The sequence below is a fragment of the Carcharodon carcharias genome, chromosome 34, assembly GCF_017639515.1.
Source record: "Carcharodon carcharias isolate sCarCar2 chromosome 34, sCarCar2.pri, whole genome shotgun sequence".
Lineage (NCBI taxonomy): Eukaryota > Metazoa > Chordata > Chondrichthyes > Lamniformes > Lamnidae > Carcharodon > Carcharodon carcharias.
The window spans coordinates 15,281,008-15,307,014 of NC_054500.1; positions in this window are offsets into that span (position 1 = coordinate 15,281,008).

The following is a 26,007-nucleotide window of genomic DNA, read 5'->3' on the forward strand; positions in this document are numbered from 1 at the left end:
ACCTCCTTTAGAGTTTCTCCCTTTACCTTACACTGACTCTCCATGTTCTTCTTGCCAAAATGAATCACCTCACACTTCTCACCCTCACGCTTCTCACCCTCACACTCCTCACCCTCACACTCCTCACCCTCACACTCCTCACCCTCACACTTCTCAACCTCACACTTCTCGCCCTCACACTTCTCAATCTCACTTCTCACCCTCACACTTCTCACCCTCACACTTCTCACTCTCACGCTTCTCACCCTCACGCTTCTCACCCTCACGCTTCTCACCCTCACACTCATTACCCTCACACTTCTCACCCTCACTTCTCCCCCTCACACTTCTCACCCTCACACTCATTACCCTCACGCTTCTCACCCTCACGCTTCTCACCCTCACACTCATCACCCTCACACTCCTCACCTTCACACTTCTCACCCTCACACTTCTCACCCTCACACTCATCACCCTCACACTTCTCACCCTCACACTTCTCCCCCTCACCCTCCTCACACTTCTCACCCTCACACTTCTCACCCTCACACTCCTCGCCCTCACATTTCTCACACCCTCACACTTCTCAACTTCACACTCATCACCCTCACACTTCTCACCCTCACACTTCTTCCCCTCACACTTCTCATCCTCACACTTCTCACCCTCACACTTCTCCTCCGCACACTTCTCCCCTCACACTTCTCACCCTCACACTTCTCACCCTCACACTTCTCACCCTCACACTCATCACCCTCACACTCATCACCCTCACACTCCTCGCCCTCACATTTCTCACACCCTCACACTTCTCGCCCTCACACTCATCACCCTCACACTTCTCACCCTCACACTTCTCACCCTCACACTTCTCAACTTCACACTCATCACCCTCACACTTCTCACCCTCACACTTCTTCCCCTCACACTTCTCATCCTCACACTTCTCACCCTCACACTTCTCACTCTCACACTCATCACCCTCACACTTCTCACCCTCACACTTCTTCCCCTCACACTTCTCATCCTCACACTTCTCACCCTCACACTTCTCACCCTCACACTCATCACCCTCACACTTCTCACCCTCACACTCATCACCCTCACACTTCTCCCCCTCATACTTCTTACCCTCACACTTCTCACCCTCACACTTCTCACCCTCACACATCTCACCCTCACACTTCTCGCCCTCACACTCATCACCCTCACACTTCTCACCCTCACACTTCTCACCCTCACACTTCTCACCCTCACACATCTCGCCCTCACACTTCTCACCCTCACACTCATCACCCTCACACTCATCACCCTTACACTTCTCACCCTCACACTCATCACCCTCACACTTCTCACCCTCACACTCCTCACCCTCACACTTCTCACCCTCACACTCCTCACCCTCACTTCTCACCCTCACACTTCTCACCCTCACACTCATCACCCTCACACTCATCACCCTCACACTTCTCACCCTCACACTCATCACCCTCACACTTCTCACCCTCACACTTCTCACCCTCACACTTCTCCCCCTCATACTTCTCACCCTCACACTTCTCACCCTCACACATCTCACCCTCACACTTCTCGCCCTCACACTCATCACCCTCACACTTCTCACCCTCACACTTCTCACCCTCACACTTCTCACCCTCACACATCTCGCCCTCACACTTCTCACCCTCACACTCATCACCCTCACACTCATCACCCTTACACTTCTCACCCTCACACTCATCACCCTCACACTTCTCACCCTCACACTCCTCACCCTCACACTTCTCACCCTCACACTCCTCACCCTCACTTCTCACCCTCACACTTCTCACCCTCACAATCATCACCCTCACACTCCTCACCCTCACACTTTTGCCCCTCACACTTCTCTGAGCTTCATTCTCAGCTTTCGCACTATCCATGAAGTACAGTGTCACCCAATTTTGCCTTCCATTGTATATGAAATGTATACAATTATCAAACTAAGTTCCATTTCCTATTGCTCTGTCTACTTGCATAACCTTCTTAACTACTTGACATGTGGTGTCCTAAGATCATAAGATCATAAGAAATAGGAGCAGGAGAAGTCCATTCGGCCCATTGAGCCTTCTCTGCCATTCAAGTACCTAACTTCTAATCCTATTTTCCAGCACTAGGCCCATAGTCTGTATACCATGTGGCATCGCAAGTGCATATCCAAATACTTCTTAAACGTTATGAGGGTCTCTGCCTCTACCACCCTTTCAGGCAGTGAGTTCCAGAGTTCCAGGGAATACACAATGAATGGTAAGACCCTGGGAAGTACCGAGGATCAGAGTATTGGTGTGCATCTCCACCAGTCCCTTAGGGTAGATAAGGTGGTTTAGAAGGTATATGGCATACTTGCCTTTATTAGCTGAGGTATAGAATATAAAAGGAGGTAGTTTATGCTGGAACTGTATAAGATGCTGATTAGGCCACATCTAGAGTATTGTGTGCAGTTCTGGAATGCACATAATAGGAAGGATGTGATTGCACCAGAGAGAGTGCAGAGATTTACCAGGATGTTGCCTGGGCTGGAGAGTTTTAGTTATGAGGAGAGGTTGGATGGACTGGGGTTATTTTCCCTGGAGCAGAGGAGATTGAGGGGGGACATCAGTGAGGTGTATAAAATTATGAGGGGCATAGATAGGGTAGACAGGAAGGAACTTTTCCCCTTGGTGGAGGGATCAATAACCAGAGGGGCATAGATTTAAGGTGAGGGGCAGGAGGTTTAGAGGGGATGTGAGGAAGAAGTTTTTCACCCAGAGGGTGGTGGGAATCTGGAACTCATGTGTGGGGATAGGATCATGAACTCTCTCCTCCATCCCCACCCCCTTTCTGATCCCCCCTTTTCCCAATAATTTATATAGATTTTTCTTTTCTCGCCTATTTCCATTATTTTTAAATGTATTTCCATCCATTGTTTTATCTCTACCTTTTAGCCTATTTCGATCCCTTCCCCCCACCCCACCCCCACTAGGGCTATCTGTACCTTGCTCGTCCAGCTTTCTACCCTTAATTAGCACATTCCTTAGATAATATCACCACCTTCAATACCTCTTTGTCCTTTTGTCTGTGACATCTTGTGATAATGATGGTCAGGGCTTCACAAATCACCACCCTCATCTATCTCTGCACTCTAGGCACAACGGAACTTTGATTAGGTGAGTGGGTAACAAGTTGGCAAAAGGCGTAAATGTGGGAAGGTGTGAGATTGGTCACTTTGGCAGTAAGAATAGCAAAGCAGAACATTTTTTAAAAGGTGTGAAACTTGTCAGTGCTCATGGAAGAAATGCAGGAAGTTAGCAGGCAGTTAGGAAGGTGGACAAATATTGCAATGGGATTTGGAGTACAAGAATAAAGAGGTCCTGCTACGGTTATGCAGGGTTTTGGTGAGACTGCAGCTGGAATACTGTGCGCAGTTCGGGTCTCCATATCTAAGGAAGGATATTCTTGCATTGGATTAGCGAAGGTTCACTAGATTGGTCCCTGGGATGAGGGGGTTGTCCTATGACCAGAGGTTGAGTAAATTGGGATTATTTTCTCTGGAGTTTAGAAGAATGAGAGATGATCTCATTGAAACCCACAAAATTCTGAAGGGGTTTGACAGGGTGGACGCTGAGAGATTGTTTCCGATGGTCGGGGAGTCTGAAACGTGGGGGATCCAGTCTCAGGATAAGGGGCCGATCCTTTAGGGCTGAGATGAGGAGAAATTTCTTCACTCAGAGAGTTGCGAATCTTTGGAAATCTCTACCCCAGAGAGTTGTGGATGCTCCATCATCGAATACATTTAAGGCTGGGGATAGACAGATCTTTGTTCTCTCCGGGAGTTAAGGGATATGGGGAGAGGAAGGGGAAATGGAGTTGAAACCCAAGATCAGTCATGATCGTACTGAAGGCGAGGCAGGCTTAAGGGGCCATATGGTCTCCTTCTGCTTTTCTTTCTTGCGCTCTTGTGAAATGCCATTGAACTCTAAAACGTTGTTTTGACCCCATTTAACTTGTCTCGGACTTACATCCTCTTTATACTGCAGGCACCAAGTCTACTGAGGATATCTTAACTCGGAGTGGGCGTGTTGCTCCCTTGGAGGAGGTGACCATTCAGAATATTTCCTATTTCAAACCCATTTGTGTTGCTGTGGCCTGACTTGCGATGGTGCTAAATGGTTACCTCTTGTTATCCATGTAATCAAATAAACTTGTGGCTTTGAACTGCGAGTTGACACCACTGGCGGCCATGCCTCCACATACCTGGGCCCTAAGCCCTGGGTTGACCACCCTTAACCTCTCATCCTCTTCCTTCCTTTAAGATGTTCCTTAAAGCCAACTCTTTGCTGAAGCCTTTGGTCGTCTCCTTTAACATCTCCTCAAATGGCTCGGTGCCAAACTTTGTCTGGTTATCAATGCTGTGAAGGGACACTTTCCAACATTAAAGGCCCTATATAAATGCAGGTTTTTGTTGTCTTTGAAAGTACCGCATTGAGGGTTCACTTGAACATAAACTAAGGCGACAAAGTGAGGCGGAAGCAGAGACTTGGCACATGTTGTGTCAATCTGGTATGGGGAAAGGTCTATCTTACCAGACTAGGTGACCTCAGTAGACGGGGACAAATCAAAACAGACCACTCCATCCAACACCATGAAACCTTTATTATTTTACACTATAGGCTCTTATCATCCAAATCTCCTAGCGCCCAAGGCGAATAGTCCATAAACAGATACGATGATAATGACAGATACGGTGAGTAATAAACTGAGAGAATCTCCAGATTTTGCTGTCTCCAGGGCTGCGGAGGAAATCCTGATATCTATGGTGCCCAAACCATTAATATTGCAGCTCAGCAGCTCCCACGTCCCTCTGCCTGATTGTACTATGGTTTTCTAGAAGTCATGTTGCTACCCACTCAACAATGGATTGTAACGTTTTCCCAGTGACAGCTGTTAGTCATGCTGGTTTATTGTTTCCTGCTTTCTATCCTCCTCCTTTCCTGAATATGGACAGTATACTTATGGCTTTCCAAGCGGTGGGGATTTTCCCAGATCCTAGGGAATTTTGGAAGATTACAACCTACGCATCCACTATCTCTGCAGACAATTCCTTTAATAGCCCAGGATTCAGGCCAGCCAGCCCAGGAGACTTGTCAGCCTTTTGCTCCATTAGACCCTCTGGAAATGCTGAGAAATGATGTCTCCAATGATACTTATTGTTTTAAATTCCTCCCTCTCTTTTGCCAACAAATTTTCTACTGATCCTGGGACACTTATAGTCTCTACTCTGAAGGCAGATATAAAATATTTATTTAAAACTTCTCCGTGTTTCCCATTCTTAATTCCACAGTTTCATCTTCTAAGCAACCACCATTTATGTTAGCTACTCTCTCCCTTTTTAGAAAAATGTAGGGGGATTTACTCCATATTTAACCTTGTGCTGCTGTACCTGTCCTGGGAGAATTTGATGGGGACAGTGTAGAGGGAGCTTTACTCTGTATCTAACCCCGTGCTGTACCTGTCCTGGGAGTGTTTGATGGGGACAGTGTAGAGGGAGCGTTACTCTGTATCTAACCCAGTGCTGTACCTGTCCTGGGAGGGTTTGCTGGGGACAGTATAGAAGGAGCATTACTCTGTATCTAACCCCGTGCGCTACCTGTCCTGGGAGTGTTTGATGGGGACAGTGTAGAGGGAGCTTTACTCTGGAACTAACCCCGTGTTGTACCTGTCCTGGGAGTGTTTGATGGCGACAGTGTAGAGGGAGATTTACTCTTTATCGAAACCCGTGTTGTACCTGTCCTGGGGGTGTTTGATGTAGACAGTGTAGAGGGAGCTTTACTCTGGAACTAACCCCGTGTTGTACCTGTCCTGGGAGTGTTTGATGGCGACAGTGTAGAGGGAGATTTACTCTTTATCGAAACCCGTGTTGTACCTGTCCTGGGAGTGTTTGATGGGGACAGTGTAGAAGGAGCTTTACTCTGTATCCAAACCCGTGCTGTACTTGCCCTGGGAGTGTTTGATGGGGACAGTGTAGAGGGAGCTTTACTCTGTATCTAACCCAGTGCAGTACCTGTCCAGGGAGGGTTTGATGGGGACCGTGTAGAGGGAGCTTTACTCTGTATCTAACAACGTGCTGTACCTGTCCTGGGAGTGTTTGCTGGGGACAGTGTAGAATGAGCTTTACTCTGTATCTAACCCCGTGCTGGACCTGTCCTGGGAGTGTTTGATAGGGACAGTGTAGAGGGAACTTTACTCTGTATCTAACCCTGTGCTGTTAATGCCCTGGGAGTGTTTGATGGGGACAGTGTAGAGGGAACTTTACTCTGTATCTAACCCTGTGCTGTAACTGCCCTGGGAGTGTTTGATGGGGACAGTGTAGAGGGAACTTTACTCTGCATCTACCCCCGTGCTGTCCCTGTCCTGTGAGTATTTGATGGGGGCAGTGTAGAGGGACTTTACTCTTTATCTAACCCTGTGCTGTACCTGTCCTGGGAGTGTTTGATGGGGACAATGTAGAAGGAGCTTTACTCTGTATCTAACCCCGTGCTGTACCTGTCCTGGGAGTGTTTGATGGGGACAGTGTAGAGGGAGCGTTACTCTGTATCTAACCCCGTGCGGTACCTGTCCTGGGGGTGTTGGATGTGGACAGTGTAGAGGGAGCTTTACTCTGTATCTAACCCAGTGCAGTACCTGTCCAGGGAGTGTTTGATGGGGACAGTGTAGAGGGAGCTTTACTCTGTATCTAACAACGTGCTGTACCTGTCCTGGGAGTGTTTGCTGGGGACAGTGTAGAATGAGCTTTACTCTGTATCTAACCCCGTGCTGGACCTGTCCTGGGAGTGTTTGATAGGGACAGTGTAGAGGGAACTTTACTCTGTATCTAACCCTGTGCTGTAACTGCCCTGGGAGTGTTTGATGGGGACAGTGTAGAGGGAACTTGACTCTGCATCTACCCCCGTGCTGTCCCTGTCCTGTGAGTATTTGATGGGGGCAGTGTAGAGGGACTTTACTCTGTATCTAACCCCGTGCTGTACCTGCCCTGGGAGTGTTTGATGGGGACAGTGTAGAGGGACTTTACTCTTTATCTAACCCTGTGCTGTACCTGTCCTGGGAGTGTTTGATGGGGACAATGTAGAAGGAGCTTTACTCTGTATCTAACCCCGTGCTGTACGTGTCCTGGGAGTGTTTGATGGGGACAGTGTAGAGGGAGCTTTACTCTGTATCTAACCCCGTGCGTTACCCGTCCTGGGAGCGTTTGATGGGGACAGTGTAGAGGGAGCTTTACTCTGTATCTAACCCCGTGCTGTACCGGTCCTGGGGGTGTTTGATGTAGACAGTGTAGAGGGAACTTTACTCTGGATCTAACCCCGTGCTGTACCTGCCCTGGGAGTGTTGAGGGGACAGTGCAGAGGGAGCTTTACTCTGTATCTAACCCTGTGCTGTACCTGTCCTGGGAGTGTTTGATGGGGACAGTGTAGAGGGAGCTTTACTCTGTATCTAACCCCGTGCTGTACCTGTCCTGGGAGTGTTTGATGGGGACAGTGTAGAGGGAGCTTTACTCTGTATCTAACCCTGTGCTGTACCTGTCCTGGGAGTGTTTGATGGGGACAGTGTAGAGGGAGCTTTACTCTGTATCTAACCCCGTGCTGAACCTGCCCTGGGAGTGTTTGATGGGGACAGTGTAGAGGGAGCTTTACTCTGTCTCTAACCCTGTGCTGTACCTGTCCTGGGAGTGTTTGATGGGGACAGTGTAGAAGGATCTTTACTCTGTATCTAACCCCGTGCTGTACATGCTTTGGGAGTGTTTGCTGGGGACAGTGTAGAATGACTTTTACTCTGTATCTAACCCCGTTCTGTACCTGTCCGGGGAGTGTTTGTGGGGACAGTGTAGAGGGAGCGTTACTCTGTATCCAACCCCGTGCTGTACCTGTCCTGGGGGTATTTGTTGTGGACAGTGTAGAGGGAGCTTTACTCTGTATCTAACCCTGTGCTGTACCTGTCCTGGGAGGGTTTGCTTGGGACAGTTTAGAAGGAGCGTTACTCTGTATCTAACACCGTGCTGTACCTGTCCTGGGAGTGTTTGCTGGGGACAGTATAGAAGGAGCGTTACTCTCCATCTAACCCGTGCTGTACCTGTCCTGGGAGTGTTTGATGGTGACAGGGTAGAGTGAGCTTTACTCTGTATCTAACCCCTGTGCTGTACCTGTCCTGGGAGTGTTTGATGGGGACAGTGTAGAGGGAGCGTTACTCTGTATCCAACCCCGTGCTGTACCTGTCCTGGGGGTATTTGTTGTGGACAGTGTAGAGGGAGCTTTACTCTGTATCTAACCCCGTGCGTTACCTGTCCTGGGAGTGTTTGATGGGGACAGTGTAGAGGGAGCTTTACTCTGTATCTAACCCTGTGCTGTACCTGTCCTGGGAGTGTTTGCTGGGGTGGTGTAGAGGGAGATTTACTCTGTATCTAACCCCGTGCTGTACCTGTCCTGGGAGGGTTTGCTTGGGAAAGTGTAGAGGGAGCTTTACTCTGTATCTAACCCCATGCTGTACCTGTCCTGGGAGTGTTTGTTTGGGACAGTTTAGAAGGAGCGTTACTCTGTATCTAACACCGTGCTGTACCTGTCCTGGGAGTGTTTGCTGGGGACAGTATAGAAGGAGCGTTACTCTCCATCTAACCCCGTGCTGTACCTGTCCTGGGAGTGTTTGATGGTGACAGGGTAGAGTGAGTTTTACTCTGTATCTAACCCTGTGCTGTACCTGTCCTGGGAGTGTTTGATGGGGACAGTGTAGAGGGAGTTTTACTCTGTATCTAACCCCGTGCTGTACCTGTCCTGGGAGTGTTTGCTGGGGACAGTGTAGAATGAGCTTTACTCTGTATCTAACCCCGTGCTGGACCTGTCCTGGGAGTGTTTGATAGGGACAGTGTAGAGGGAACTTTACTCTGTATCTAACCCCTGTGCTGTTAATGCCCTGGGAGTGTTTGATGGGGACAGTGTAGAGGGAACTTTACTCTGTATCTAACCCTGTGCTGTAACTGCCCTGGGAGTGTTTGATGGGGACAGTGTAGAGGGAACTTTACTCTGCATCTACCCCCGTGCTGTCCCTGTCCTGTGGGTATTTGATGGGGGCAGTGTAGAGGGACTTTACTCTTTATCTAACCCTGTGCTGTACCTGTCCTGGGAGTGTTTGATGGGGACAATGTAGAAGGAGCTTTACTCTGTATCTAACCCTGTGCTGTACCTGTCCTGGGAGTGTTTACTGGGGACAGTGTAGAAGGACCTTTACTCTGTATCTAACCCCGTGCTGTACGTGTCCTGGGAGTGTTTGATGGGGACAGTGTAGAGGGAGCGTTACTCTGTATCTAACCCCGTGCGGTACCTGTCCTGGGGGTGTTGGATGTGGACAGTGTAGAGGGAGCTTTACTCTGTATCTAACCCCGTGCGTTACACGTCCTGGGAGCGTTTGATGGGGACGGTGTAGAGGGAGCTTTACTCTATATCTAACCCCGTGCTGTACCGGTCCTGGGGGTGTTTGATGTAGACAGTGTAGAGGGAACTTTACTCTGGATCTAACCCCGTGCTGTACCTGCCCTGGGAGTGTTGAGGGGACAGTGCAGAGGGAGCTATATTCGGTGTCTAACCCCGTGCTGTACGTGTCCTGGGAGTCTGTGCTTAGGACAGTGTAGAGGGAGCTTTACTCTGTATCTAACCCCGTGCTGTACCTGTCCTGGGAGTGTTTGATGGGGACAGTGTAGAGGGAGCTTTACTCTGTATCTAACCCCGTGCTGTACCTGTCCTGGGAGTGTTTGATGGGGACATTGTAGAGGGAGCTTTACTCTGTATCTAACCCCGTGCTGTACCTGTCCTGGGAGTGTTTGATGGGGACAATGTAGAGGGAGCTTTACTCTGTATCTAACCCCGTGCTGTACATGCTTTGGGAGTGTTTGATGGGGACAGTGTAGAGGGAACTTTACTCTGCATCTACCCCCGTGTTTTCCCTGTCCTGAGACTGTTTGATGGGGGCAGTGCAGAGGGAACTTTACTCTTTATCTTACCCTGTGCTATACCTGTCCTGGGAGTGTTTGTTGGGGACAGTGTAGAAGGAGCTTTACTCTGTATCTAACCCTGTGCTGTACCTGTCCTGGGAGTGTTTGATGGGGACAGTGTAGAGGGAGCTTTACTCTGTATCTAACCCTGTGCTGTACCTGTCCTGGGAGTGTTTGATGGGGACAGTGTAGAGGGAGCTTTACTCTGTATCTAACCCCGTGCTGTACCTGTCCTGGGAGTGTTTGATGGGGACAGTGTAGAGGGAGCTTTACTCTGTATCTAAACCCGTGCTGTACGTGGCCTGGGAGTGTTTGATGGGGACAGTGTAGTAGGAGATTTACTCTTTATCTAACCCTGTGCTGTACCTGTCCTGGGAGTGTTGGTGGGGACAGTGTAGAGGGAGCGTTACTCTGTATCCAACCCCGTGCTGTACCTGTCCTGGGGGTATTTGTTGTGGACAGTGTAGAGGGAGCTTTACTCTGTATCTAACCCCGTGCTGTACCTGTCCTGGGAGTGTTTGATGGGGACAGTGTAGAGGGAGCTTTACTCTGTATCTAACCCCGTGCTGTACCTGTCCTGGGAGTGTTTGATGGGGACAGTGTAGAGGGAGCTTTACTCTGTATCTAACCCCGTGCGTTACCTGTCCTGGGAGTGTTTGCTGGGGTGGTGTAGAGGGAGCTTTACTCTGTATCTAACCCCGTGCTGTACCTGTCCTGGGAGGGTTTGCTTGGGAAAGTGTAGAGGGAGCTTTACTCTGTATCTAACCCCGTGCTGTACCTGTCCTGGGAGTGTTTGATGGGGACAGTGTAGAGGGAGCTTTACTCTGTATCTAACCCCGTGCTGTACCTGTCCTGGGAGTGTTTGATGGGGACAGTGTAGAGGGAGTTTTACTCTGTATCTAACCCCGTGCTGTACCTGTCCTGGGAGTGTTTGAGGGGACAGTGTAGAAGGATCTTTACTCTGTATCTAACCCCATGCTGTACGTGTCCTGGGAGTGTTTGATGGGGACAGTGTAGAAGGAGCTATACGCTGTATCTAAGCCCGTGCTGTACGTGTCCTCGGAATGTTTGATGGGGACAGTGTAGAGGGAGCTTTACTCTGTATCTACCCCCGTGCTGTCCCTGTCCTGGGAGTGTTTGATGGGGACAGTGTAGAGGGAGCGTTACTCTGTATCCAACCCCGTGCTGTACCTGTCCTGGGAGTGTTTGTTGTGGACAGTGTAGAGGGAGCTTTACTCTGTATCTAACCCCGTGCGTTACCTGTCCTGGGAGTGTTTGCTGGGGTGGTGTAGAGGGAGCTTTACTCTGTATCTAACCCTGTGCTGTACCTGTCCTGGGAGTGTTTGCTGGGGTGGTGTAGAGGGAGATTTACTCTGTATCTAACCCCGTGCTGTACCTGTCCTGGGAGGGTTTGCTTGGGAAAGTGTAGAGGGAGCTTTACTCTGTATCTAACCCCATGCTGTACCTGTCCTGGGAGTGTTTGTTTGGGACAGTTTAGAAGGAGCGTTACTCTGTATCTAACACCGTGCTGTACCTGTCCTGGGAGTGTTTGCTGGGGACAGTATAGAAGGAGCGTTACTCTCCATCTAACCCCGTGCTGTACCTGTCCTGGGAGTGTTTGATGGTGACAGGGTAGAGTGAGTTTTACTCTGTATCTAACCCTGTGCTGTACCTGTCCTGGGAGTGTTTGATGGGGACAGTGTAGAGGGAGTTTTACTCTGTATCTAACCCCGTGCTGTACCTGTCCTGGGAGTGTTTGCTGGGGACAGTGTAGAATGAGCTTTACTCTGTATCTAACCCCGTGCTGGACCTGTCCTGGGAGTGTTTGATGGGGACAGTGTAGAGGGAACTTTACTCTGTATCTAACCCTGTGCTGTAACTGCCCTGGGAGTGTTTGATGGGGACAGTGTAGAGGGAACTTTACTCTGTATCTAACCCTGTGCTGTAACTGCCCTGGGAGTGTTTGATGGGGACAGTGTAGAGGGAACTTTACTCTGTATCTACCCCCGTGCTGTCCCTGTCCTGTGAGTATTTGATGGGGCAGTGTAGAGGGACTTTACTCTTTATCTAACCCTGTGCTGTACCTGTCCTGGGAGTGTTTGATGGGGACAATGTAGAAGGAGCTTTACTCTGTATCTAACCCCGTGCTGTACGTGTCCTGGGAGTGTTTGATGGGGACAGTGTAGAGGGAGCGTTACTCTGTATCTAACCCCGTGCGGTACCTGTCCTGGGGGTGTTGGATGTGGACAGTGTAGAGGGAGCTTTACTCTGTATCTAACCCCGTGCGTTACCCGTCCTGGGAGCGTTTGATGGGGACGGTGTAGAGGGAGCTTTACTCTATATCTAACCCCGTGCTGTACCGGTCCTGGGGGTGTTTGATGTAGACAGTGTAGAGGGAACTTTACTCTGGATCTAACCCCGTGCTGTACCTGCCCTGGGAGTGTTGAGGGGACAGTGCAGAGGGAGCTATATTCGGTGTCTAACCCCGTGCTGTACGTGTCCTGGGAGTCTGTGCTTAGGACAGTGTAGAGGGAGCTTTACTCTGTATCTAACCCCGTGCTGTACCTGTCCTGGGAGTGTTTGATGGGGACAGTGTAGAGGGAGCTTTACTCTGTATCTAACCCCGTGCTGTACCTGCCCTGGGAGTGTTTGATGGGTAATTGTAGAGGGAGCTTTACTCTGCATCTAACCCCGTGTTGTACCTGCCCTGGGAGTGTTTGATGGGGACAGTGTAGAGGGAGCTTTACTCTGTATCTAACCCTGTGCTGTAACTCTCCTGGGAGTGTTTGATGTGGACAGTGTAGAAGGATCTTTACTCTGTATCTAACCCCGTGCTGTACATGCTTTGGGAGTGTTTGCTGGGGACAGTGTAGAATGACTTTTACTCTGTATCTAACCCCGTTCTGTACGTGTCCTGGGAGTGTTTGATGGGGACAGTGTAGAGGGAGTTTTACTCTGTATCTAACCCTGTGCTGTACCTGTCCTGGGAGTGTTTGATGGGGACAATGTAGAAGGATCTTTACTCTGTATCTAACCCCGTGCTGTACATGCTTTGGGAGTGTTTGCTGGGGACAGTGTAGAATGACTTTTACTCTGTATCTAACCCCGTTCTGTACCTGTCCGGGGAGTGTGTGCTGGGGTGAGTAGAGGGAGCTTTACTCTGTATCTAACCCCGTGTTGTACCTGCCCTGGAGTGTTTGATGGGGACAGTGTAGAGGGAACTTTACTCTGCATCTACCCCCGTGTTTTCCCTGTCCTGAGAGTGTTTGATGGGGGCAGTGCAGAGGGAACTTTACTCTTTATCTTACCCTGTGCTATACCTGTCCTGGGAGTGTTTGTTGGGGACAGTGTAGAGGGAGCTTTACTCTGTATCTAAACCCGTGCTGTACGTGGCCTGGGAGTGTTTGATGGGGACAGTGCAGAGAGAGCTTTACTCTGTATCTAACCCTGTGCTATACCTGTCCTGGGAGTGTTTGATGGGGACAATGTAGAAGGAGCTTTACTCTGTATCTAAACCCGTGCTGTACGTGGCCTGGGAGTGTTTGATGGGGACAGTGTAGTAGGAGATTTACTCTTTATCTAACCCTGTGCTGTACCTGTCCTGGGAGTGTTGGTGGGGACAGTGTAGAGGGAGCGTTACTCTGTATCCAACCCCGTGCTGTACCTGTCCTGGGGGTATTTGTTGTGGACAGTGTAGAGGGAGCTTTACTCTGTATCTAACCCCGTGCGTTACCTGTCCTGGGAGTGTTTGCTGGGGAAGTGTAGAGGGAGCTTTACTCTGTATCTAACCCCTGTGCTGTACCTGTCCTGGGAGTGTTTGCTGGGGTGGTGTAGAGGGAGATTTACTCTGTATCTAACCCCGTGCTGTACCTGTCCTGGGAGTGTTTGCTTGGGAAAGTGTAGAGGGAGCTTTAAACTGTATCTAACCCCATGCTGTACCTGTCCTGGGAGTGTTTGTTTGGGACAGTTTAGAAGGAGCGTTACTCTGTATCTAACACCGTGCTGTACCTGCCCTGGGGGTGTTTGATGGGGACAGTGTAGAGTGAGTTTTACTCTGTATCTAACCCTGTGCTGTACCTGTCCTGGGAGTGTTTGATGGTGACAGGGTAGAGTGAGTTTTACTCTGTATCTAACCCTGTGCTGTACCTGTCCTGGGAGTGTTTGATGGGGACAGTGTAGAGGGAGCTTTACTCTGTATCTAACCCCGTGCTGTACCTGTCCTGGGAGTGTTTGATGGGGACAGTGTAGAAGGAGCTTTACTCTGTATCTAACCCCGTGCTGTACCTGTCCTGGGAGTGTTTGATGGGGACAGTGTAGAAGGAGCTATACGCTGTATCTAAGCCCGTGCTGTACGTGTCCTCGGAATGTTTGATGGGGACAGTGTAGAGGGAACTTTACTCTGCATCTACCCCCGTGCTGTCCCTGTCCTGGGAGTGTTTGATGGGGACAGTGTAGAGGGAGATTTACTCTGTATCTAACCCCGTGCTGTACCTGTCCTGGGAGTGTTTGCTGGGGACAGTGTAGAAGGAGATTTACGCTGTATCTAAGCCCATGCTATACCTGTCCTCGGAGTGTTTGATGGGGATAGTGTAGAGGGAACTTTACTCTGCATCTACCCCCGTGTTTTCCCTGTCCTGGGAGTGTTTGATGGGGGCAGTGCAAAGGGAACTTTACTCTTTATCTTACCCTGTGCTGTACCTGTCCTGGGAGTGTTTGATGGTAACAATGTAGAAGGAGCTTTACTCTGTATCTAACCCCGTGTTGTACGTGGCCTGGGAGTGTTTGATGGGGACAGTGTAGAGGGAGATTTACTCTGTATCTAACCCCGTGCTGTACCTGTCCTGGGAGTGTTTGATGGGGACAGTGTAGTAGGAGATTTACTCTGTATCTAACCCCGTGCTGTACCTGTCCTGGGAGTGTTGGATGGGGACAGTGTAGAGGAGCGTTACTCTGTATCCAACCCCGTGCTGTACCTGTCCTGGGGTATTGTTGTTGGACAGTGTAGAGGGAGATTTACTCTGTATCTAACCCTGTGCGTTACCTGTCCTGGGAGTGTTTGATGGGGTGGTGTAGAGGGAGCTTTACTCTTTATCTAACCCCGTGCTGTACCTGTCCTGGGGTGTTTGATGTAGACAGTGTAGAGGGAGACTTTACTCTGTATCTAACCCCGTGCTGTACCTGCCCTGGGAGTGTTTGAGGGGACAGTGCAGAGGGAGCTATATTCGGTGTCTAACCCCGTGCTGTACGTGTCCTGGGAGTCTGTGCTTAGGACAGTGTAGAGGGAGCTTTACTCTGTATCTAACCCCGTGTTGTACCTGCCCTGGGAGTGTTTGATGGGGACAGCGTAGAGGGAGCTTTACTCTGTATCTAACCCCGTGTTGTACCTGCCCTGGGAGTGTTTGATGGGGACAGCGTAGAGGGAGCTTTACTCTGTATCTAACCCTGTGCTGTACGTGTCCTGGGAGTGTTTGATGGGGACGGTGTAGAGGGAGCTTTACTCTGTATCTAACCCCGTGCTGTACCTGTCCTGGGAGTGTTTGATGGGGACGGTGTAGAGGGAGCTTTACTCTGTATCTAACCCCGTGCTGTACCTGTCCTGGGAGTGTTTGATGGGGACGGTGTAGAGGGAGCTTTACTCTGTATCTAACCCTGTGCTGTAACTCTCCTGGGAGTGTTTGATGTGGACAGTGTAGAAGGATCTTTACTCTGTATCTAACCCCGTGCTGTACATGCTTTGGGAGTGTTTGCTGGGGACAGTGTAGAATGACTTTTACTCTGTATCTAACCCCGTTCTGTACGTGTCCTGGGAGTGTTTGATGGGGACAGTGTAGAGGGAGTTTTACTCTGTATCTAACCCTGTGCTGTACCTGTCCTGGGAGTGTTTGATGGGGACAATGTAGAAGGATCTTTACTCTGTATCTAACCCCGTGCTGTACATGCTTTGGGAGTGTTTGCTGGGGACAGTGTAGAATGACTTTTACTCTGTATCTAACCCCGTTCTGTACCTGTCCGGGGAGTGTGTGCTGGGGTGGAGTAGAGGGAGCTTTACTCTGTATCTAACCCCGTGCTGTACCTGACCTGGGAGTGTTTGATGGGGACAGTGTAGAGGGAACTTTACTCTGCATCTACCCCCGTGTTTTCCCTGTCCTGAGAGTGTTTGATGGGGACAATGTAGAAGGAGCTTTACTCTGTATCTAACCCTGTGCGTTACCTGTCCTGGGAGTGTTTGCTGGGGACAGTGATGAAGGAGCTTTCCTCTTTATCTAACCCCATGCTGTATCTGTCCTGGGAGTGTTTGATGGGGACAGTGTAGAGGGAGCTTTACTCTGTATCTAACCCTGAGCTTTACCTGTCCTGGGAGTTTTTGATGTGGACAATGTAGAAGGAGCTTTACTCTGTATCTAACCCCGTGCTGTACCTGTCCTGGGAGTGTTTGATGGGGACAGTGTAGAGGGAGCTTTACTCTGTATCTAACCCCGTGCTGTACATGCCCTGGCAGTGTTTGATGGGGACAGTGTAGAGGGAGATTTACTCTTTATCTAACCCCGTGCTGTACCTGTCCTGGAGTGTTTGATGGGGACAATGTAGAGGGAGCTTTACTCTGTATCTAACCCCGTGCTGTACCTGTCCTGGGAGTGTGTGCTCGGGTGGAGTAAAGGGACTTTTACTCTGTATCTAACCCCGTGCTGTACCTGTCCTGGGAGTGTGTGCTCGGGTGGAGTAAAGGGACTTTTACTCTGTATCTAACCCCGTGCTGTACCTGTCCTGGGAGTGTTTGATGGGGACAGGGTAGAGGGAGATTTACTCTGTATCTAACCCCATGCTGTACCTGTCCTGGGAGTGTTTGTTTGGGACAGTTTAGAAAGAGCGTTACTCTGTATCTAACACCGTGCTGTACCTGTCCTGGGAGTGTTTGCTGGGGACAGTATAGAAGGAGCGTTACTCTCCATCTAACCCCGTGCTGTACCTGTCCTGGGAGTGTTTGATGGTGACAGGGTAGAGTGAGTTTTACTCTGTATCTAACCCTGTGCTGTACCTGTCCTGGGAGTGTTTGATGGGGACAGTGTAGAGGGAGTTTTACTCTGTATCTAACCCCGTGCTGCACCTGTCCTGGGAGTGTTTGCTGGGGACAGTGTAGAATGAGCTTTATTCTGTATCTAACCCCGTGCTGCACCTGTCCTGGGAGTGTTTGATAGGGACAGTGTAGAGGGAACTTTACTCTGTATCTAACCCTGTGCTGTTAATGCCCTGGGAGTGTTTGATGGGGACAGTGTAGAGGGAACTTTACTCTGTATCTAACCCTGTGCTGTAACTGCCCTGGGAGTGTTTGATGGGGACAGTGTAGAGGGAACTTTACTCTGCATCTACCCCCGTGCTGTCCCTGTCCTGTGAGTATTTGATGGGGGCAGTGTAGAGGGACTTTACTCTTTATCTAACCCTGTGCTGTACCTGTCCTGGGAGTGTTTGATGGGGACAATGTAGAAGGAGCTTTACTCTGTATCTAACCCCGTGCTGTACGTGTCCTGGGAGTGTTTGATGGGGACAGTGTAGAGGGAGCGTTACTCTGTATCTAACCCCGTGCGGTACCTGTCCTGGGGGTGTTGGATGTGGACAGTGTAGAGGGAGCTTTACTCTGTATCTAACCCCGTGCGTTACCCGTCCTGGGAGCGTTTGATGGGGACGGTGTAGAGGGAGCTTTACTCTATATCTAACCCCGTGCTGTACCGGTCCTGGGGGTGTTTGATGTAGACAGTGTAGAGGGAACTTTACTCTGGATCTAACCCCGTGCTGTACCTGCCCTGGGAGTGTTGAGGGGACAGTGCAGAGGGAGCTATATTCGGTGTCTAACCCCGTGCTGTACCTGTCCTGGGGTGTTGGATGTGGACAGTGTAGAGGGAGCTTTACTCTGTATCTAACCCCGTGCTGTACCTGTCCTGGGAGTGTTTGATGGGGACAGTGTAGAGGGAGCTTTACTCTGTATCTAACCCCGTGCTGTACCTGTCCTGGGAGTGTTTGATGGGGACATTGTAGAGGGAGCTTTACTCTGTATCTAACCCCGTGCGGTACCTGTCCTGGGAGTGTTTGATGGGGACAGTGTAGAGGGAGCTTTACTCTGCATCTAACCCCGTGTTGTACCTGCCCTGGGAGTGTTTGATGGGGACAGCTGTAGAGGGAGCTTTACTCTGTATCTAACCCTGTGCTGTACCTGTCCTGGGAGTGTTTGATGTGGACAGTGTAGAAGGATCTTTACTCTGTATCTAACCCCGTGCTGTACCTGCTTGGGAGTGTTTGCTGGGGACAGTGTAGAATGACTTTTACTCTGTATCTAACCCCGTTCTGTACGTGTCCTGGGAGTGTTTGATGGGGACAGTGTAGAGGGAGTTTTACTCTGTATCTAACCCTGTGCTGTACCTGTCCTGGGAGTGTTTGATGGTGACAGGGTAGAGTGAGTTTTACTCTGTATCTAACCCCGTGCTGTCCCTGTCCTGGGAGTGTTTGATGGGGGCAGTGTAGAGGGAGCTTTACTCTGTATCTAACCCCGTGCTGTCCCTGTCCTGGGAGTGTTTGATGGGGGCAGTGTAGAGGGAGCTTTACTCTGTATCTAACCCCGTGCTGCACCTGTCCTGGGAGTGTTTGCTGGGGACAGTGTAGAAGGAGATTTACGCTGTATCTAACCCCGTGCTGTACCTGTCCTGGGAGTGTTTGATGGGGACAGTGTAGAAGGAGATTTACGCTGTATCTAAGCCCATGCTATACCTGTCCTCGGAGTGTTTGATGGGGATAGTGTAGAGGGAACTTTACTCTGCATCTACCCCCGCGTTTTCCCTGTCCTGGGAGTGTTTGATGGGGGCAGTGCAAAGGGAACTTTACTCTTTATCTTACCCTGTGCTGTACCTGTCCTGGGAGTGTTTGATGGTAACAATGTAGAAGGAGCTTTACTCTGTATCTAACCCCGTGTTGTACGTGGCCTGGGAGTGTTTGATGGGGACAGTGTAGAGGGCGCTTTACTCTCTATCTAACCCCGTGTTGTACCTGTCCTGGGAGTGTTTGATGGGGACAGTGTAGAGGGCGGTTTACTCTCTATCTAACCCCGTGCTGTACCTGTCCTGGGAGTGTTTGATGGGGACAGTGTAGAGGGAGCTTTACTCTGTATCTAACCCCATGCTGTACCTGTCCTGGGAGTGTTTGATGGGGACAGTGTAGAGGGAGCTTTACTCTGTGTCTAACCCTGTGCTGTACCTGTCCTGGGAGTGTTTGATGGGGACAATGTAGAAGGATCTTTACTCTGTATCTAACCCCGTGCTGTACATGCTTTGGGAGTGTTTGCTGGGGACAGTGTAGAATGACTTTTACTCTGTATCTAACCCCGTTCTGTACCTGTCCGGGGAGTGTGTGCTGGGGTGGAGTAGAGGGAGCTTTACTCTGTATCTAACCCCGTGCTGTACCTGACCTGGGAGTGTTTGATGGGGACAGTGTAGAGGGAACTTTACTCTGCATCTACCCCCGTGTTTTCCCTGTCCTGAGAGTGTTTGATGGGGGCAGTGCAGAGGGAACTTTACTCTTTATCTTACCCTGTGCTATACCTGTCCTGGGAGTGTTTGATGGGGACAATGTAGAGGGAGCTTTACTCTGTATCTAAACCTGTGCTGTACGTGGCCTGGGAGTGTTTGATGGGGACAGTGTAGTAGGAGATTTACTCTTTATCTAACCCTGTGCTGTACCTGTCCTGGGAGTGTTGGTGGGGACAGTGTAGAGGGAGCGTTACTCTGTATCCAACCCCGTGCTGTACCTGTCCTGGGGGTATTTGTTGTGGACAGTGTAGAGGGAGCTTTACTCTGTATCTAACCCCGTGCGTTACCTGTCCTGGGAGTGTTTGCTGGGGTTGTGTAGAGGGAGCTTTACTCTGTATCTAACCCTGTGCTGTACCTGTCCTGGGAGTGTTTGCTGGGGTGGTGTAGAGGGAGATTTACTCTGTATCTAACCCCGTGCTGTACCTGTCCTGGGAGGGTTTGCTTGGGAAAGTGTAGAGGGAGCTTTACTCTGTATCTAACCCCATGCTGTACCTGTCCTGGGAGTGTTTGTTTGGGACAGTTTAGAAGGAGCGTTACTCTGTATCTAACACCGTGCTGTACCTGTCCTGGGAGTGTTTGCTGGGGACAGTATAGAAGGAGCGTTACTCTCCATCTAACCCCGTGCTGTACCTGTCCTGGGAGTGTTTGATGGTGACAGGGTAGAGTGAGTTTTACTCTGTATCTAACCCTGTGCTGTACCTGTCCTGGGAGTGTTTGATGGGGACAGTGTAGAGGGAGTTTTACTCTGTATCTAACCCCGTGCTGTACCTGTCCTGGGAGTGTTTGCTGGGGACAGTGTAGAATGAGCTTTACTCTGTATCTAACCCCGTGCTGGACCTGTCCTGGGAGTGTTTGATAGGGACAGTGTAGAGGGAACTTTACTCTGTATCTAACCCTGTGCTGTTAATGCCCTGGGAGTGTTTGATGGGGACAGTGTAGAGGGAACTTTACTCTGTATCTAACCCTGTGCTGTAACTGCCCTGGGAGTGTTTGATGGGGACAGTGTAGAGGGAACTTTACTCTGCATCTACCCCCGTGCTGTCCCTGTCCTGTGAGTATTTGATGGGGGCAGTGTAGAGGGACTTTACTCTTTATCTAACCCTGTGCTGTACCTGTCCTGGGAGTGTTTGATGGGGACAATGTAGAAGGAGCTTTACTCTGTATCTAACCCCGTGTTGTACCTGTCCTGGGAGTGTTTGATGGGGACAGTGTAGAAGGACCTTTACTCTGTATCTAACCCTGTGCTGTACCTGTCCTGGGAGTGTTTGATGGGGACAGTGTAGAGGGAGCGTTACTCTGTATCTAACCCCGTGCGGTACCTGTCCTGGGAGTGTTTGATGGGGACAGTGTAGAGGGAGCTTTACTCTGTATCTAACCCGTGCGTTACCCGTCCTGGGAGCGTTTGATGGGGACGGTGTAGAGGGAGCTTTACTCTATATCTAACCCCGTGCTGTACCGGTCCTGGGGTGTTTGATGTAGACAGTGCAGAGGGAACTTTACTCTGGATCTAACCCCGTGCTGTACCTGCCCTGGGAGTGTTGAGGGGACAGTGCAGAGGGAGCTATATTCGGTGTCTAACCCCGTGCTGTACGTGTCCTGGGAGTCTGTGCTTAGGACAGTGTAGAGGGAGCTTTACTCTGTATCTAACCCCGTGCTGTACCTGTCCTGGGAGTGTTTGATGGGGACAGTGTAGAGGGAGCTTTACTCTGTATCTAACCCTGTGCTGTACCTGTCCTGGGAGTGTTTGATGGGGACATTGTAGAGGGAGCTTTACTCTGCATCTAACCCCGTGTTGTACCTGCCCTGGGAGTGTTTGATGGGGACAGCGTAGAGGGAGCTTTACTCTGTATCTAACCCTGTGCTGTACCTGTCCTGGGAGTGTTTGCTGGGGACAGTGTAGAGGGAGTTTTACTCTGTATCTAACCCTGTGCTGTACCTGTCCTGGGAGTGTTTGATGGGGACAATGTAGAAGGATCTTTACTCTGTATCTAACCCCGTGCTGTACATGCTTTGGGAGTGTTTGCTGGGGACAGTGTAGAATGACTTTTACTCTGTATCTAACCCCGTTCTGTACGTGTCCTGGGAGTGTTTGATGGGGACAGTGTAGAGGGAGTTTTACTCTGTATCTAACCCTGTGCTGTACCTGTCCTGGGAGTGTTTGATGGGGACAATGTAGAAGGATCTTTACTCTGTATCTAACCCCGTGCTGTACATGCTTTGGGAGTGTTTGCTGGGGACAGTGTAGAATGACTTTTACTCTGTATCTAACCCCGTTCTGTACCTGTCCGGGGAGTGTGTGCTGGGGTGGAGTAGAGGGAGCTTTACTCTGTATCTAACCCCGTGCTGTACCTGACCTGGGAGTGTTTGATGGGGACAGTGTAGAGGGAACTTTACTCTGCATCTACCCCCGTGTTTTCCCTGTCCTGAGAGTGTTTGATGGGGGCAGTGCAGAGGGAACTTTACTCTTTATCTTACCCTGTGCTATACCTGTCCTGGGAGTGTTTGTTGGGGACAGTGTAGAGGGAGCTTTACTCTGTATCTAAACCCGTGCTGTACGTGGCCTGGGAGTGTTTGATGGGGACAGTGTAGTAGGAGATTTACTCTTTATCTAACCCCGTGCTGTACCTGTCCTGGGAGTGTTGGTGGGGACAGTGTAGAGGGAGCGTTACTCTCCATCTAACCCCGTGCTGTACCTGTCCTGGGAGTGTTTGATGGTGACAGGGTAGAGTGAGTTTTACTCTGTATCTAACCCCGTGCTGTCCCTGTCCTGGGAGTGTTTGATGGGGGCAGTGTAGAGGGAGCTTTACTCTGTATCTAACCCCGTGCTGTCCCTGTCCTGGGAGTGTTTGATGGGGGCAGTGTAGAGGGAGCTTTACTCTGTATCTAACCCCGTGCTGCACCTGTCCTGGGAGTGTTTGCTGGGGACAGTGTAGAAGGAGATTTACGCTGTATCTAACCCCGTGCTGTACCTGTCCTGGGAGTGTTTGATGGGGACAGTGTAGAAGGAGATTTACGCTGTATCTAAGCCCGTGCTGTACCTGCCCTGGGAGTGTTTGATGGGGATAGTGTAGAGGGAACTTTACTCTGCATCTACCCCCGCGTTTTCCCTGTCCTGGGAGTGTTTGATGGGGGCAGTGCAAAGGGAACTTTACTCTTTATCTTACCCTGTGCTGTACCTGTCCTGGGAGTGTTTGATGGTAACAATGTAGAAGGAGCTTTACTCTGTATCTAACCCCGTGTTGTACGTGGCCTGGGAGTGTTTGATGGGGACAGTGTAGAGGGCGCTTTACTCTCTATCTAACCCCGTGTTGTACCTGTCCTGGGAGTGTTTGATGGGGACAGTGTAGAGGGCGGTTTACTCTCTATCTAACCCCGTGCTGTACCTGTCCTGGGAGTGTTTGATGGGGACAGTGTAGAGGGAGCTTTACTCTGTATCTAACCCCATGCTGTACCTGTCCTGGGAGTGTTTGATGGGGACAGTGTAGAGGGAGCTTTACTCTGTGTCTAACCCTGTGCTGTACCTGTCCTGGGAGTGTTTGATGGGGACAATGTAGAAGGATCTTTACTCTGTATCTAACCCCGTGCTGTACATGCTTTGGGAGTGTTTGCTGGGGACAGTGTAGAATGACTTTTACTCTGTATCTAACCCCGTTCTGTACCTGTCCGGGGAGTGTGTGCTGGGGTGGAGTAGAGGGAGCTTTACTCTGTATCTAACCCCGTGCTGTACCTGACCTGGGATGTTTGATGGGGACAGTGTAGAGGGAACTTTACTCTGCATCTACCCCCGTGTTTTCCCTGTCCTGAGAGTGTTTGATGGGGGCAGTGCAGAGGGAACTTTACTCTTTATCTTACCCTGTGCTATACCTGTCCTGGGAGTGTTTGATGGGGACAATGTAGAAGGAGCTTTACTCTGTATCTAAACCCGTGCTGTACGTGGCCTGGGAGTGTTTGATGGGGACAGTGCAGAGAGAGCTTTACTCTGTATCTAACCCTGTGCTATACCTGTCCTGGGAGTGTTTGATGGGGACAATGTAGAAGGAGCTTTACTCTGTATCTAAACCCGTGCTGTACGTGGCCTGGGAGTGTTTGATGGGGACAGTGTAGTAGGAGATTTACTCTTTATCTAACCCTGTGCTGTACCTGTCCTGGGAGTGTTGGTGGGGACAGTGTAGAGGGAGCGTTACTCTGTATCCAACCCCGTGCTGTACCTGTCCTGGGGGTATTTGTTGTGGACAGTGTAGAGGGAGCTTTACTCTGTATCTAACCCCGTGCGTTACCTGTCCTGGGAGTGTTTGCTGGGGTGGTGTAGAGGGAGCTTTACTCTGTATCTAACCCTGTGCTGTACCTGTCCTGGGAGTGTTTGCTGGGGTGGTGTAGAGGGAGATTTACTCTGTATCTAACCCCGTGCTGTACCTGTCCTGGGAGGGTTTGCTTGGGAAAGTGTAGAGGGAGCTTTACTCTGTATCTAACCCCATGCTGTACCTGTCCTGGGAGTGTTTGTTTGGGACAGTTTAGAAGGAGCGTTACTCTGTATCTAACACCGTGCTGTACCTGTCCTGGGAGTGTTTGCTGGGGACAGTATAGAAGGAGCGTTACTCTCCATCTAACCCCGTGCTGTACCTGTCCTGGGAGTGTTTGATGGTGACAGGGTAGAGTGAGTTTTACTCTGTATCTAACCCTGTGCTGTACCTGTCCTGGGAGTGTTTGATGGGGACAGTGTAGAGGGAGTTTTACTCTGTATCTAACCCCGTGCTGTACCTGTCCTGGGAGTGTTTGCTGGGGACAGTGTAGAATGAGCTTTACTCTGTATCTAACCCCGTGCTGGACCTGTCCTGGGAGTGTTTGATAGGGACAGTGTAGAGGGAACTTTACTCTGTATCTAACCCTGTGCTGTTAATGCCCTGGGAGTGTTTGATGGGGACAGTGTAGAGGGAACTTTACTCTGTATCTAACCCTGTGCTGTAACTGCCCTGGGAGTGTTTGATGGGGACAGTGTAGAGGGAACTTTACTCTGCATCTACCCCCGTGCTGTCCCTGTCCTGTGAGTATTTGATGGGGGCAGTGTAGAGGGACTTTACTCTTTATCTAACCCTGTGCTGTACCTGTCCTGGGAGTGTTTGATGGGGACAATGTAGAAGGAGCTTTACTCTGTATCTAACCCCGTGTTGTACCTGTCCTGGGAGTGTTTGATGGGGACAGTGTAGAAGGACCTTTACTCTGTATCTAACCCTGTGCTGTACCTGTCCTGGGAGTGTTTGATGGGGACAGTGTAGAGGGAGCGTTACTCTGTATCTAACCCCGTGCGGTACCTGTCCTGGGAGTGTTTGATGGGGACAGTGTAGAGGGAGCTTTACTCTGTATCTAACCCCGTGCGTTACCCGTCCTGGGAGCGTTTGATGGGGACGGTGTAGAGGGAGCTTTACTCTATATCTAACCCCGTGCTGTACCGGTCCTGGGGGTGTTTGATGTAGACAGTGTAGAGGGAACTTTACTCTGGATCTAACCCCGTGCTGTACCTGCCCTGGGAGTGTTGAGGGGACAGTGCAGAGGGAACTATATTCGGTGTCTAACCCCGTGCTGTACGTGTCCTGGGAGTCTGTGCTTAGGACAGTGTAGAGGGAGCTTTACTCTGTATCTAACCCCGTGCTGTACCTGTCCTGGGAGTGTTTGATGGGGACAGTGTAGAGGGAGCTTTACTCTGTATCTAACCCTGTGCTGTACCTGCCCTGGGAGTGTTTGATGGGGACAGTGTAGAGGGAGCTTTACTCTGTATCTAACCCCGTGCTGTACCTGTCCTGGGAGTGTTTGATGGGGACATTGTAGAGGGAGCTTTACTCTGCATCTAACCCCGTGTTGTACCTGCCCTGGGAGTGTTTGATGGGGACAGCGTAGAGGGAGCTTTACTCTGTATCTAACCCTGTGCTGTACCTGTCCTGGGAGTGTTTGCTGGGGACAGTGTAGAGGGAGTTTTACTCTGTATCTAACCCTGTGCTGTACCTGTCCTGGGAGTGTTTGATGGGGACAATGTAGAAGGATCTTTACTCTGTATCTAACCCCGTGCTGTACATGCTTTGGGAGTGTTTGCTGGGGACAGTGTAGAATGACTTTTACTCTGTATCTAACCCCGTTCTGTACGTGTCCTGGGAGTGTTTGATGGGGACAGTGTAGAGGGAGTTTTACTCTGTATCTAACCCTGTGCTGTACCTGTCCTGGGAGTGTTTGATGGGGACAATGTAGAAGGATCTTTACTCTGTATCTAACCCCGTGCTGTACATGCTTTGGGAGTGTTTGCTGGGGACAGTGTAGAATGACTTTTACTCTGTATCTAACCCCGTTCTGTACCTGTCCGGGGAGTGTGTGCTGGGGTGGAGTAGAGGGAGCTTTACTCTGTATCTAACCCCGTGC